This window comes from Chrysochloris asiatica, unplaced genomic scaffold (genome assembly GCF_000296735.1).
Source record: "Chrysochloris asiatica unplaced genomic scaffold, ChrAsi1.0 scaffold00219, whole genome shotgun sequence".
NCBI lineage: Eukaryota > Metazoa > Chordata > Mammalia > Afrosoricida > Chrysochloridae > Chrysochloris > Chrysochloris asiatica.
The window spans coordinates 3,577,848-3,589,826 of record NW_006408737.1 but is presented as its reverse complement, the minus strand read 5'-3'; the positions used below and the strand labels follow the sequence as shown (position 1 = coordinate 3,589,826).

Sequence of the window (11,979 nt, the reverse complement as noted above, 5' to 3'; positions counted from 1 at the left end):
ATTGATGGACTCGAGTGTGGCAGCAGTAGTGAGGTTGGCCCAGGATCGGACATTGTTTCATTCTGCTGTGCATGGGGTCGCTATGAGTCGGTTCCTACTTGATGGCACCTGACAACAACAACAACAACCACCTAGGGATTCCGTTCTATGATTCTCTATGGAGGTATTTTGCTAATATCAAATAAGGACTATTGCTCAGTTGACATAAACAATTTATTAATAGATTTTCACAGGTTTATACCTTTTTAGTCGGTATAGTTTACTTTCTAATTCTCTCCAGTTAGTATTGTTGATGTTGTTGTTGTGTACTGTGGAGTTGGTTCTGACTCATAGCAATCCTGTACAGGGTTTCCGAGGCTATAAATCTTTATGGGAGCAGAAAGCCTCATCTTTCTCTTGTGCAACAGCTGGTAGTTTCGAACTGCTGACCATGAGATTAGTAACCCGATTTGTAACCACTACCCTACCAAAGATAGTAAATGATTAAACAAATCAATAAGAGTGAAAAGAATATTAAGGAAGTAATTAAAACAAACAGACAAGCAAACCTATCAACAATATATAATGCATTCACTCAGTAAATATTTGTTGTGTGCCTGTTGTATCTGCCAGAAGTGAAAACACACTGGTATCCTCAAGAAGCTCACTGGGAGCGACAGCAGGTAGCCTCACTGGTAAGATACTCTAGGATAGAAGTCTGTGTACAGAAGAGAGATACTGAAAAGCCTCTGCTGAGTGACTGGGATGGTTCCACACGTGCTTTTGTGAGCATGCAGCATCATATTTTATGCTAGTGCTAGATGTTATTATTTATCAATATTTTATGATTTTTAAAAACACACCTTAAATTTCAGGCCCTCCCTACTGAATCAGGTTGAAAACCACTGCTAGGTTCTCTTATGTAGCCTCTGAGATACTGGTTCCCTTTTATTAAAGAGGTTAGTGTTCAGAATTTCAGGGTCATTGTTGTTAGATGCCATCCAGTCCATTCTGACTCCTAACTACACAACAGAATGAAACACTGCCTGGTCCTGTGCTATCTTCACAGTTGTTACATTTGAACCCATTGCCACTTTGTCAGTCCATTTTGTTGTAAGTCTTCCTTGTTTTCACTTTGCCAGTGCATTTTGTTGGAAGTCTTCCTTGTTTTCACTGACCCTCCACTTTACCAAGCAAATGTCCTTCTCCAGGACTGGTCGCTCCGAATAATATGTCCAAAGTATTAGAGACAAAGTCTCTCCATCCTGTCTGGTTGTACTTCATCCAACAAAGATTTGTTTGTTCTTGTAGCAGTCTGTAGTACATTTAAAATTCTTTTCCAACACCATAAATCAGTGTATCAATTGTTCTACAATTTTCCTTATTCAATGTCCAACTTACATGCATATGAAGTTATTGAAAATACCATGGGTTGGATCAGGCACACCTTAGTCCTCAACTGACATTTTTGCTCTTGAACACTTTAGAGAAATCTTGTGCAGCACATTTGCCTAATGCAATACATCATTTGATTTCTTGACTTCTGCTTTCATGAGTGTTGATTGTTGTTCCAAGCAAAATGAAGTCTTTGACAACTTCAATTTTTGCTCCATTTATCATGTTATTTACTAGTCCAGTTGTAAGAATTTTTGTTTTTACATTGAGGTGCACATCCATATTGAAGGCTATGGTCTTTGGTCTTCCTTGGTCAATATTTTAAGTCTTCTTGGCTCCCAGGAAGCAAGATATGTAATCTGCATATTACAGGTTGCTAATGAGTCTACCTCCAATCCTGATGCCACACACTCGTCGTCTTCATATAATCCAGTTTCTCAGATTTGCTCATCATACAGATTGAATAAGAAGGGTGAAACAATACAACCTTGGCATATACCTTTCCTGATTTTAAATAATTCAATATCCTCTTGTTCTCTTTGAATGACTACCTCTTGGTCTATGTACAGATTCCTCATGAGCACAAGTAAGTATTCTAGAATACCCATTCTTTTCAATATTTTCTGTAGCTTGTCATGATCTACACAGTTGAAAGCCTTTGCATAGTCAATAAAGCACAAATAAACATCTTTTTGGTATTCTCTGCTTTCATCCAAGATCCATTTTACATCAGGTGATATCCCTAGCTCACATCCTTTTCTAATTCCGGCAGTTCTCAGTTGATGTACTGTGGTAGCAGTTTTTCAAGTATTCTTCAGCAAAATTTTACTTGCATGTGATATTAATGTATTGTCCAATGATTTCTGCATTCTGTTAGGTCACATTTCTTTGGAATGAACACATATATGGATCTCTTCCAATCAGTTGGCCAGCCAGGTAGCTGTCTTCTAAATTTCTTGGCATAGATGAGTAAGCATTTCCAATGCCACACCAGTTTGTTGAAAGATTTCAATTTGTATTCTCCCAATTCCTAGAACCTTGTTTCTAGTCAATACCTTCAGTTCTGCTTGGACTTCTTCCCTGATTACCATAGGTTCTTGATTATGTGCTACCTCTTAACACGACTAACATTGACCATTTCTTTTTGGTATAGTAACTCATGTATTTCATCCAACTTCTTTTTTTTTTTTTTCTCCAACTTCTTTTGATGCTTTCTACATCATTCAATATTTTGCCCGTGGAATCTTTCAGTGTTGCAAGCTGAGGCTTGAATGTTTTCTTCAGTTCTTTCTGCTTGAGAAATGCTGAGCATGTTCTTCTTCCCTTTTGGTTTTCTAACATTAGGTCTTTGCACATTTCATTTGTCTTTTTGAGCTGCCCTTTGAAATTTTTTGTTCAGTTCTTTGACTTCCTCATTTCTTCCATTTTCCTTAGCATCTCCAAGCTGAAAAGCAAGTTTCAGAGTCTCTTCTGACATCTGTCGGGGACCTGCCTCAACAGGGAAGTTTGGTTCACGAAGTAGGGAGATCTGGCGGTGAAAGCAATGGAGAAAGAATATACACAAAGATGCAAGGAGAGAGAAAAAGAGACACTCCGAGACCAGAGTGGATGCAAAACTGGCAGGCAGACCCTGCATTGCAGGCAGCATGGCACTGCAGGCAGTATAGCATGCAGCATTCAATCTGTATTCGTCTTTTATTTTTTCAGGGAGGGATTTTGCACAAAGTAAGAAGGTGATTATTCAGATAAGACAGGGTACAGAAATGAAATGTGATTAAACGTTCAAAACAGGACACAATGATTTACAGGAACAAATTCTAAAATATACATCGCAAATTGTCTTAATAATCTAACATTCTTAATTTTCCAAAAATTCAAGCAAACTGTTATAAATTACTTTTTAGGCTTAAATGACCTAAGGCAGCCACGTGAGGTTTCTCAAGGCTACTTAACATACCTTTAGCACTTAATCTCTAATGGGTAAAGGTGAAAAGGATTTAAAAGGTCTGAAGGGAGTCAAGCTGTTTCAGATACCTGGCTTAAGCTTTCAGGAGGAAGGAGAACATCTAGGTTAATCTGTTTATACCTGGGGAAAGTTTGAGGGGGCTGCCACTATTATTCTTTAAACAATACTCCTGGAATTTACCAATCTACTTTGAGTGAATACCCTGGGCAGTTTCTCTCTAGAATCTCCCTGCGTAATCCCAGCAAACCTGCCTTTGTTTGTATGAGGAAGTTTTACTGCCTCGGCTTTGGAGGGGGTTTTGGTTTTATTATTGTACATGGATATCAAGAGCTCATGTATTAAGTTAATATCAAACATAACTGATTAACTTGATAAAGAACAGTTTTGACATGCTTGCCAGGTGGCCAGAGTTTGTTCCTCAGAGAGATTTGTTCCCAGGACCCTGCGCACTGCCAACACAGTGGAGACATTAAGAGAGGCACATAAGAAACCATTTTCTCAGAAGCTACAATTACTGGAGTTAGAAGCATAGAATGAATAATAGGACCAAAGAAAATTATACAGAGGTAGCTCACCAGTGAGTTTGTAAAAGCCAATGAACCCTGGACATCAGGAGGTCACTTCCTTTGGCCCTCAGGGTCCATGGCTCGCAATCCTGAGGAGGGCCTTCGTGTTGGATTTTCGTCCATGACACAGGGCCTCAGCATCTCAGTGCTTGCGGCCACCAACAGACATCCATTTAGGTCTTTTCTTTCTTTCCTATCTCTTAAATGACAGTTTTTTTATTCCTGTATGATGTTCTTGATGTTATCCCACAGCTCTTCTGCTCATTAGTGTCTAATCTGTTCTTGAGATGGTCTTTAAATTTAGGTGGGATATGTTCAAGGTTGTATTTGGCTTTCCTGGACTTGTGCTAATTTTCTCAGCTTCAGCCTGAATTTGTGTATAAGCAATTGATGGTCTATTTCGTAGTCTTCCCATTGGCCTTTTTAGGTGGATGATATGGAGCTTTTCTACTATCTCTTCCCACAAATGTAGTCCGTTTGATTCCTGTGTATTCCATTTGGTGAGGTTCGTGTGTATAATCGCCTTTTATGCTGTTTAAAAATGGTCTTGCAAAATTCTGTCATTCGATCTTCAGCATCATTTCTATCACCAGGGCCATATTTTCCAACTACTTACTTTTCCTCTTTGTTTACAACCTTCACATTATAATCAACAGTAATTACCAGTTCATCTTAATTGCATGTTTGTAGATAATGTGGATATTATCCTATCACAGATAATATTGTACTCCAAAATACATCTTGGAATGTTCTTTTTGATGATGAATTCTACACACACCAGTCCTGTTGAATTTGTCATTCCTGGCATAGTAAACCATATGATTTCCATATTCATAATGGCCAATACTAGTCCATTTCATCTCACTAATGCCTAAGATGTCAATCTTTATGCATTCCACTTCCTTTTTGAAAACTTTTCGTTTTCTTAGATGCATACCTCATATATTCCATATTCTGGTTATTAGTGGATGCTTGCAGCTGCTTCTCCTCATTTTGAGTTGTGTCCCATCAGCAAATAAATGTTCTGAAATCTTTACTGCATTCCTGTCATCACGGTCAGCTCTACCTTAAGGAGGCAGCTCTTCCCTAGTCATATTTTGAGGGCCTTCCAACCTGAATTGCTCCTCTTCCAGCACTATACCTGACAACATTCTAGCGCTGTTCATGTTTTCATCTTCCTATGCTTTATCTGACAGTGTTTTGCTGCTCTTCATAAGGTTTTCAGTGGCTAACCATTCAGAAGTAATATAGCATCACAGCACCACAGTATGACAAGCTAACCGATGAGTGGTGGGATTTTCAGAGTACCAAGTGCAGTCAGCTATGTTAAGATATGTTAAGATGCTGCCTCAAATTATAAATCATATCAGAGTTTTGACACTATTAAAATATGCAGAAGCAAAGGGAGAATTTTTAAATAAGCAAGCCATTAGTGCCTTTTTTTTTTTTTTTGGTGTTCTGGTGTGGCGCCATAGGCTAAGCTAACTGCGAGGTTGGCAGTTCAAACTTACCAGCCACTTGGAAACCCTATACAGGGTCGCTATGAGTTAGAACCAACTCAGTGGCACTTAACAACAACTGGGTTTAAAACAAAACAGAATTTAAAAAAACTGTGTTTTTTGATGGACACATTGATTAAATTGTTATTACCTGTGTTTTCTATTAAATATTAAGACTATATTCCAAAAATATTTTTTTCCTCTTTGTTAAGAATTGTAGATGTAATTTCAGTCTGGTAAATTAGAATCTTTATTGCAGTTTGGTTGGTTTGGTTAGAAAGTTAAGTTTTACTTTGGGAGTAAATTATACTGTTAGAGTTCACCAACATTACTTTCCATCCACAGCAAAAATCTGTATACCATCCATTAGGTGAATTTCTTATCTTTATTTATAAACGCTTCTAATGTTTTGGATAATTGTGAATGGTAGAAAATTCTCTACTAAATTGTAATCTGCCTGTCTGATATCCGCTGTTGGCCATTTTGTTCTCTGTAACTATATAAAATAATTTTATTTCCTCTTCCCCATGACACCTCTTCAAATATTTGAACAAAGCTGTCATTCTGCCCCATGTTATTACTGAGCTCTGATTATCTATAATAAATAGCTGTGTTTCCTGTTCTAGATCTTGGCTCCCAAATCCTGAATAGGTTCTAATCTCTTAAAAATCAAAAAACCAAACCAGTTGCCTTTGAGTCAGTCATGACTTATGGTGACCGACCCCATGTGTGTCAAATTAGAATTCTGTGCCATAGGATTTCAGTGACTGATTTATCAGAAGTAAAGTAGATTGCCAGTCCTTTATTCTGAGGTATCTCTGATGGACTTAATGCCATTGTTGTTAAGTACCGTTGAGTTCGTTCTGACTCATAGCAACCCTGTATAGGGTTTCCAAGGAAAGTCTGGTGAATTTGAACTGATGATTTTGTGGTTAGTAGTCCAGTGCTTATCTGACAGTAGTACACCAGGACTTGATATTGTTATTGTTGTTAAGTGCAGTCGAGTTGGTTCTAACCCATATCGACCCTGTATAGGGTTTCCAAGGAGCGGCTGGGGTGCTTGAGCCCCCAACCTTGTAGTTGAAATGGCTTTGTAGTGTGGCGCATTAACGCACAGCACCACACCAGGACTCTGGACTTGATATTAGTACCCTTTAAAATGTGACTGCCCAGATCAGAGTGTAGAACTTCAGTTTGGCATGCAGAATAATGACACCAGCCATTCCTCCCACAGCCCTCCTTACACAGCTAGGTTTGATCAGCTAGGTTCGATAATTCATTGCAGTGGACACACAGAATTTAGATAACTGTGTGACGCTGTGGGCTAAGTGCGTCAGACTGCAAAGTCGTTTGAACTGCAAGGTCGGTGGTTCAAGCTCACCAGCTGCTCCATGGAAACCCTATCCAGGATTGCTATGGGTCGGAATCGACTCGTCGGCACTTGACAACAACTCAGAGTTCAGGGATTTATTTGGGATGTTAACAGGTTGCAGTTCAGGGTGATAAATGTTCAGGGCACAGTTCTTACAGTCAGGACAGCCTCTACTTAGGCATGCCCACAGGCACGCCTCTCTCTGGCTCTCAACCCATGGCCTGCCCTTTGTCCAGCTTGGGCAGTGTTACAGAGTTCTTTTAGGACTGCTGATAAATGCCCAAAGGCAATATAAGCCTCTGCCCTAAGGCACTCAGCTCTAACTCCAGGGGTCAGCAAAGCTAGCTCCTCCAAATAAGTGCCTGGAATCACCCCACATTCCACAAGTGAGCCTCCTGCCTGAAGGCACTTAAGTGTTTGCTCCACGGACTGGGAAGGCCACCACTGTCTTGTGCTCTGGCTCATGGTTTTGCTGCTGCCTCTCCTCTAACATCACAGCTCTGTCTCCTGGATCAAGGAGGTTCAGTTCACAGGGATTTCAGGGTCCAAAAGACACACTCCTCGCCTAACTCTTCTTGATGGTAGTGATAATTCTCCCATTTGTTCTTCTAGATGACTCATTTTTTTACAAATTAGAGTTCCAAGTTTTTACAGTCATAATTAACCCCGTTACCAGTTACTCACAACTGAATCATATAATCCATCAGCATCTGTCCCCACCTTCTCTTAGCCAGACCCGTGCGGAAAAAAGTCTTTTGGTGGGAGTGTTTGTCATGGCTTGTTGTTAAGTGCCGTCGAGTCGGTTCCGACCCATAGCGACCCTGTACAGGGTTTCTGAGGGTGTAAATCCTTACGGGAGTAGAAAGCCTCATCTTTCTCCTGCATAGTGGCTGGTAGTTTTGAACCGCTGACCTTAAGGTTTGCATGGCTAGAAGACATTAAATAATTCACTGCAGCACTTGGTGTAGCCAGTACAGAATACAATCGCTCATTGCTCTTAGACATTACTTCCAGCAAGGGTTTAGGGTTATTTTAGTATGTTTGGTGTCCCTGTTATGCCATCAACGTATTTTGATAAATTCTCTTATATACCAATTATCTTCTAGATTATAACTTTTTAATCCATTTTCCTACTGTGTTTTTGTGGCTTTGAAAATATTCAGGATTTAATGTTTGATCATTAAATATAGTATGTCTAGTTTCACTACATCAATATCTATTTCAATATTAATTGTTTTCAGTGTATATTATTTATTCCTTCCAATTTTGGTCATCCAAAGATTGGGCAGGCATGCAGTCCTCTGCTGTCTGTTTTGTTGTTGTTGTGTTGTGATGTGCCGTGGAGTCGGTTCCGACTCATAGCGACCCTACACAGGGTTTCCGAGGCTGTAAATCTTTACGGGAGCAGACCGCCTCATCTTTCTCCCGCGGAACCGCTGGTAGTTTCGAACTGCTGACCTTGTGGCTCACAGCCCGAATCGTAACCACAACGCTGTCTGTTTAGAAACATAAAAATGTTAAACAACCCATGTGAGTGCCATTCATATTCTCCCTCTACCTCTCCACTTTGGTCATGCTAGCCTCATAATCCTTTTTGTCTCAGGCACTTTATGTTATCTCTGCCCAGAGTGTCCTCTCAGCAGCAGCATGTCTCCCCCACCTCTTTTCTGGCTAACTCTGACTGACCTGAGCTCCAACCATATGCTTCTTTAGAGACTTCTTTCCTGACAAGACTAAGCCAAGCCCCTTGTGATAGGCTTTTATAGAACCCTAGGCGCTGTGGGGTAATGTACCAGACTGCAAAGCCATTTGAACTGCAAGATCAGCGGTTCAAACTCACCAGCTGCTTCTTGGAAACCCTGTACAGGGTCGCTATGGGTTGAAATCGACTCTACGGCACTCAACAACAACAATATAGGTTTGACTCAGCTTTTCCTCATTTTGTAATTACATATTAATGTGTGATTACTCTCTCATCCCCACTGTATGGGCTGCTTCTCAGTGGCAGGAACCATGTTTCTCTTCCTCACTGTTGTATGTCCAGGGTTTAGCAGAGCACCAAAGCATGGTAGTTGTTGAACTTAATGTTTTATAAAAGTCCTAGTAAAACAACATTGTTGTTATGTGCTGTGGAGTCAGTTTTGACTCATAGCGACCCTGCATAGGGTTTCCGAGGCTGTAAGTCTTTATGGGAGCAGAAAGCCTCATCTTTCTCCAGCTAATATCTTCATATTAGCTGGTAGTTTCGAACTGTTGACCGTGAGATTAGCAGCCCGATTCGTAATCAACTACACTACCAGAGCTGGCTCCCTGATAATAGTCTGTAACCTCTGGCAGTTTTTACAGGTTTTGATTATGGAGTTCTGGTGTGGCATTGCAGGATAATGCACTGGACCACAGGTCATTTTGAACCACAAGATCGACAGTTCAAACCCACCAGCTGCTCTTTGGAAACACTAAAAAGTCCTAGTAACACAATGGCTCCCAAATACTAGCCTGGCAGTTTTCACAGGTTTTGATTAGAACAAGAAAAATAGGACAGTGTATTATATATAATATGTATGCATTAGTGTGTAGTTACTGCCCTTACTGGGAAGGACTATTTTTCTAGCATTATATCCTAAATTCATTTTTGGCTGTAAATGGCTCTTGAAAATGAAATAATGGTTTTATTAGAATTGGTTTATTTCTTTGGTTTTTAAACCATCCTTACTTGGAATACAAAGAAGTGTGCAACACCACGGTCCTTTGAGAGTTTAGTGTCTGTGAAACCCAGAAATCTGATACTGAATACGCTAGATGCATCCTCCCTAGAGACTTCCTGCAAGCTAAGATCTGTAAGTGTTTCTTTCTGGATATAGTTGCCATGAATCCATTTGACTATATTTAAAATATATAATTTTCCTGCACAGATGTTTTTTTAGTGGCCTGGATCTTCCTCAACAACTTCCTTTCATTTATCTCTGTAGTATGATATTTACTGTTGCCAAGTAGGCGCAGATTCAAATAGTAATTGTTGGGTTTTCTTTTTTAGTACAATTGTACTTTTCCTATAAAGTGGCTAAAAGAAGAAATCTAAAATACAGTATGTAGACTATATTTTAATACCAAAAGCAAAATTTACATATTATGATTATTGCGAGCACTTATAATAATTGTAGCAATATAAAGTTCTAATGGCTTTATGTTTTAAGTTTATAACTTTACCTTAGATTAAATGAAAGAGCAGGTTAACTGGCAAAGCTTTCAGATAAAGGTAATTGTAACTATTTCACCTGCTGTATATGTGTAGTATTAATTTAGATAAGATAAAATAGTAGTCTTTGATGAGTAGATAAGATGGAATTTTTAAAAATTGTATTGCTTATTCTTTTTTCTTCACTGTAAAAAATATTAGTCCTAGCTTGTGACTTTGGTGTTCTGGTGTGGCACTGTAGGATAAGCTCTGGACTGCTAACTCCAAGGTTGGCGGTTCAGACCCCTAAGCCACGCCTCAAAACCCTCTACAGGGTCGCTGAGTCAGAACCGACTCAACAGCACTTAGCAACAACAATAGTAGTAATTTGACTTTGGGAAAATTACTTTAATTTCTCCATGCTTGTTTCCTCAGTTACCCTCTTTTCTTGGTGTAATCTTTGTTGTTGTTACTAAGTGTCTTCAAGTCAGTTCAGAGTATGTGACACAGTAGAAATGACTAAAAATTTCCGTGGCTTTACTATTAATAGTAATATTGTGTTAAATAGGAATTTTCATATTCAGTTATAGTATATGTCACCATAGCTAAATACTAAAAATTAACATATTTTTTATTTTAACCATATTCTTAAGAGTTTATATTCTGACAAGTAGTTATTTATCAAAGGAAAAAAGCTGTCCAACTCTTCTCTAGTCATCACACTTGGAATGATAGGTTTCAAGATTTTATGGTGCTGGTGGTGGTGGTGTGCTGTGGAGTTGGTTCCAACTCATAGCGACCCTGCATAGGGTTTCCAAGGCTGTAAATCTTTACGCGAGCAGAAAGTCATCTTTCTCCCACAGAGCCACAGGTAGTTTCAAACTGCTGAGCATGAGATTAGCAGCCCAACTTGTAACCACTACACTACCAGAGCTCCTTTCAAGACTTTATGTTGTTGTTGTTAAGTGCCGTCGAGTTGGTTCTGACCTATAGCGACCCTGTACAGGGTTTCCGAGGGTGTAAATCTTTACGGGAGTAGAAAGCCTCATCTTTCTCCTGCAGAGCAGCTGGTAGTTTAGAACCGCTGACCTTAAGGTTCGCAGCCTGATTCGTAACCACTATGCTACCAGAGCTCCTTTCAAGACTTTCTAGTAAGCATTTATTAAATTAACCTGTTTTGTGATTAAATTTTAAAGGCAATTCAGTGAATTATTAATCTGTATTGATAGTAGATTATTACTACTTTTTAACTAAGATAGCATCTTCATATTAAGAAAACAAATCGTATTAATTTTAAGTAACAAAAAATACCTGGAGGATTTAAAAAACAAAAGAGCAGCCAGTCCATTTAAGCACTGGCCTGCTAACCACAAGGTTGGCAGTTCAAACTCACCATCCACTCCTTGGAAACCCTATGGCACTTAACACAACAACGAAGCAGAAAATAGATTTTTTAATTCCCTAGTATTTTAATCTCATGTTTTTTAAACCAAAGCTCTTTTATTTTTTAATTAAAAAAATATATAAATAATTCAACAACAAATACTTTTTAGCTGATGTAATTATATCTGAGCCAATTTATCATAGTGGTTAAGAACATGGTGAGCATTAGAGTCTGAAAGGCATGAGTTCAGAGTTTTCTTGTAACACTTACCAACTGTGTAACCTTTGATAAAGTCACTTAGCTCGGCTCCTTATCTTAAGATTGTTGTTGTTAAGTGCTGTCGAGCCTGTCTGACTCATAGCGACCCTTTGAAGGGTTTCCGAGGAGCAGTTGATGGGTTTGAACCACTGACCTTGCAGTTAGCTTATATTCAGTGCTTATACCTAAGCACCACACCAGGAGGAATATAATAATAACTACTTCTTAGTGTCATTGTATGAAATAAATGAGATAATACAAGGAGGTTTCAGAAACTTTGTGGAAAAATGAAACTGAAAGATAATAGAATTTTTTTATGAACTTTTTGATCCTTTTCGTGTGTGGAAATCACTTAGTTTGGAGCCTAACATGTTATAAGCAGTCA

The 11,979-nt window shown here is 39.0% G+C and overlaps 1 protein-coding gene across 1 annotated transcript in view; it reads left to right on the top strand.

Moving 5' to 3' along the window:
• RNF141 (ring finger protein 141) overlaps positions 1-11,979 on the top strand; it is a 56,036-nt gene that overhangs the window by 6,222 nt on the left and 37,835 nt on the right. The window lies entirely within an intron of this gene.